The following is a 4,425-nucleotide window of genomic DNA, read 5'->3' on the forward strand; positions in this document are numbered from 1 at the left end:
TTCCTTCAATACTGATGAGTTTTCCTGACTTTAAAGGATTTTTCAGATCTAATTCTATCCGAATTCTTGCAGATGTGTCATTTTTCACTTCTAGAACTCTTCCTATCTGGTGCACAGCTCTTCGGAGAATGGGAGGAGTAGTCCACTCCAAAGGTAAGCCTATCACATGCACCCAAAACAGACATTTGCCAAAATCATAGCATTGTAAGGGGGTATTAGGTTGCCATGGACGTAGGTTAACCAATTGACTTGAAAACAACCAAGGGCTACCTTCCAAAATACGTCGTTTTTCCATTTCAGATCTGAATTTAATTATATACAACCTAGTATCGGCTGGAGAAATCTCTACATGATCAACTCTCCAAGCTTTCTTCATCGCAACGTGAAAGGCAGGTAAATTGATCGTAGGATTTGTAAAGATATTACCCACCAGTATAAGGCGACAGTCCTTCAATTTGTCCGAAGCAGGGATGTCATCCCAAACCTCCAACTCCTGTTCCGAGCATAGACGGCCCAAGCGATGGCATAGTGAAGCAATTCTCGAGGTATTATCACTTTCCTCCTTTGCCCAAGTTACAGTAATTCACTAGTATGAATAATTAGACAGAACAGATGACTGAAAATGGATTCTCTGGGGTTGCATGTTCCAGATCGCCAACATGCAGACTAGAAATTGCAGAAATTTGTGGAAAACAGAAGACCAGCAGTAGCAGCAAAACGGTTAGGAAGAGAAAGAAGAAGGCGATGTGTGAGAGAAACTGCACTTGCAAAGAATCGACAAGGAGGAGGATCAGTTATGGTGGAATGAGCAGGAAGCAACGGTGGTTCAAATGAAACACGAAGTTCAGGAGAACAACTGGGTAGAACAAAGACATTGCGAAAGACTCGAGCAACACGCGAGAAGAAGCTCTAACATAAACGAGAGAGAAAAATAAGGCATAACTTGGTTACCCTATTTAAAAGTACTCTCATCAAACGAGAGTTTGATGGGTTAAGTTACCCAAAATTCAAGGAGCGATTAGATCGGACACCTAGAAACTTATGAGCAGTTCAAGTTGAATGGGCTTGAGGAAGCTTTTATAGAAAGAACACAAATAAATAAATAAATAAAATCATTGAGCCTCAAAGCTCTACAGATACCTAAAACATCATAGAGACAAATATTGTGAAATATATTTTTAGAAAACTATATGTTAGTTTGAAAAAAACAAACTTGATGGTTAAGTTACCGATTAGATTTCAAAATTCGTCTCTTTTAATTTAAATTTGAAAAAAAAAATATGATATCATGAAACTAAATTTTAACTAACACATATTATTGAACGACTCACCACCGTAAAATTGACCATTAAGTTTGAAGTTTAAAGATAGCACTTGAGGAAGTTGAACAGTGGAGCTGAACAAAAGAAAAGGAAAAAAAAATCTGATTTATTTTAATGATAAACAGAACGATGAGAAAAATTATTAAAAATTTAATAATAAACAAAACAATGTAATTTTACTTAATATTTTCCACATTAGACACCGGTCATATCACGTAGGACGGTCGGTGATAACTAAGCCATCACATCAGCATTTTTATGCAAATATTAATTAGAATGACTGTATTGAATTTCATGAAAGTGTCAGAACTCACAAACTAATTCATTTAATAGATTGCTGAGTTATGTGATCAAAACCTGCCATAATTAAAAGGTCTGAAAAAACAGTCCGGATTGAAAGAAGATTCTGCATTTGGTTTTTAAGGAATTTTGCCGGAAGTTTGCATTGGATAATATGGAAATAACTACTAGAAAGTACAAGTTCGAACGTAGAGCATCATAAATTGGAAAACTCGGCCACAACACGATGGTTGAAATGAACAAAAAACAAGAGAAATAGCATTGCCAAGAGGTTTTTGAATCCGTTTCTTTAGTAAGCTTGTCATATCCATTTGAATGTTATTCGAAAGACTTAACAAGAGTGACAAATTCATTTGTCTTAAGAGAGAAATAGTTGTATTTAGAGTGACTGCCTTTGTCTAAGTGAGAGACAAAGTGTGCAAAAGACTCATTGTACCTAAAGATGTGGTTTATTATCTAGTGAAAGAATTTATCGTGCTATGCTTACAAAGTGTGAAAACGATTGTTGGTGGGTCCAATAGTAACCAAGTCTATAGTAGGATTACTGTAGAAGGAAGTTAGGTTCTTCGAGGTGACCAGGGGTGCGTTCGATAATCATTCAACTCCTAAAAATAATTTCCACTTAAAAATAATTCTTTTTTGTTCTATTCCTAAGAACAATTTATGAGCATTTGAATGTTTTTGGTAACTGCCCAAAATCTTTATTCCCAGAGTAGAAATGCGTTTGGTAGAACTCTTAAATTTTTGTATATCTTTTAGTTTTTGATACTTTTATTATATTTCTCTTTTTTCTTCTTTTTCTTTTTTTTTTTTCTTTTCTTTTAGATTTTATTACGGAATTTTTGCCCATCGGAGAATATTAGTGCTTAAATGAAAACATAATATCACATCATATCCTGATGAAAGAATTACTGAGCAGTTTCGCCAAATGTGAATTGATTCATGTTAGGAGAAACAAAAATTCAAAAGCCAATGAATTAGCTCAAATGGAATCCGGTTATAAAATACCGAAGGAGCTTGCAAGCATATAATTATGCAAGTAAAAATGTTACCTTTGATAGACAATAGAGTGATGGCGCACCAAGTTATGTAGTCGAAGTGCAAGATGGTTAAGATAAATAGGATTGGAGAACTCCTTTTGCATATTATTTGAAAAATCCAATTGTCAATGATAAAAATTGTAAACGACAGGTGATGAAGTACTTGTTGATAGACAATGAATTATACCAAAGAATAGCAGATGGCCTGATACTAAAATGTTCAGGGAAGCAAGAGTCAATGCTCGTAATGGCTAAAGTAAATGAAGGAATTTGTGGCGTACACCAAGCTGGGATTAAGATGAAATGGTTGTTGCATCGCCATGGATACTTTGGGCCAACTATTACGAAGGATTGCATTAATTATGCTAAAGGTTGTGACCCTTGTCAAAAACATAGTCCACTTCAACACATACCTGCTACGACAATGAGACCCATTATTAAACCATGGCCGTTTCAAGGTTGGGCAATGGATATAATAAGTAAGATTTACCCCCTTCATCAAAAAAGCATAGTTTTATCTTAGTGACAACAGACTACTTTACAAAATGGGTAGAAGTGGCTTTTATAAGAACGTAACGCAAAAGGTCATTAGGAGTTCATCGAAGAACGAATCGTCCATTGATTTGGAATTCTTGAGTCGATCACGACTAACCAAGGAATGGTGTTCACTGGGCATGAGATGTTAATGTTTTGAAGTCCAGAGGCATCAAATGGTACATTTGACACCTTATTAAGCTCAGGCTAATGGTCAAGCTGAGGTTTCAAATAAGATCATTATTAATCTTATTTAGAAGCATTGAGAAGAGAACCCACGGTAATGGGATTCGTTATTATCTACAGTGTTATGGCCATATTGAACATCAAAAAGATCAAGTACTAAAGTTAGCCCTTATATGCTAACATATGGATAGGAGGCCATCCTACAAGCTGAGATAACCATGCAATCACTTAGGGTAAGATTGCAAGATGACCTATCAAAGGAAGAATATAATGAGTTAATATATGCCAATGTGGATGACCTTGGTGAAAGTAGGACTTTGGCACTAGAAAATTTTGTTGCCCAGAAGCAAAGGGTCGCCAAAGCATACAATAAGCACGTCAAGCCCAAGTATTTCAACATCGATAACTTGGTCTAGAAAACCATCTTACCTATGAATGCTGATAACGAAAAGTTTGGGAAATGGTCATCATCTTGGGAAGGCCCATATTTAGTTAGTAATGCTCAAACTGGAAATGCGTATCGATTGATGGACTAAGGTGGAAAAGAGTTCCAACAATCGATTAGTGGCAAGTTCCTGAAGAAATATTATTCGACTGTGGGAGATGCGAGAAGTATAAGAAAATGGAAGGTCAGAAAATTTCCAAAAACACTTTTTTTTTATTCATTTCTTACATTTCTCTCTCTCTCTCTCTCTCTCCTTTCCTTCTTCCTTCTTTCTTCCTTCCTTCTTTCCTCCTTCCTACTCCTCCACTCTTGAACTAGCCCTACTCCAACCCAAGCCAAGATGCTACCAAACGGTGACCACGAAGTGGTGCAGCTATGACTCTAGGTGATCGTTGGCTTGCTTGGCATGCTCTTTAGGCTTCTGTAGCTTGTCCATCTCCTTCTCAAGGACATCTTTCTCTTGCTTCAAGCACTGGAAAAGGAGCAATTGTTCTTCAACCAGCTCGCCAACCTTTTCGAGCAAGGCCTAAACATTTTTAGTGTTAGAGTCCACATAAGAAAGGGATCTAGCCAGCATGGGTTCATTGATCTCAAACTC

This window comes from Eucalyptus grandis, chromosome 8 (assembly GCF_016545825.1).
Source record: "Eucalyptus grandis isolate ANBG69807.140 chromosome 8, ASM1654582v1, whole genome shotgun sequence".
NCBI lineage: Eukaryota > Viridiplantae > Streptophyta > Magnoliopsida > Myrtales > Myrtaceae > Eucalyptus > Eucalyptus grandis.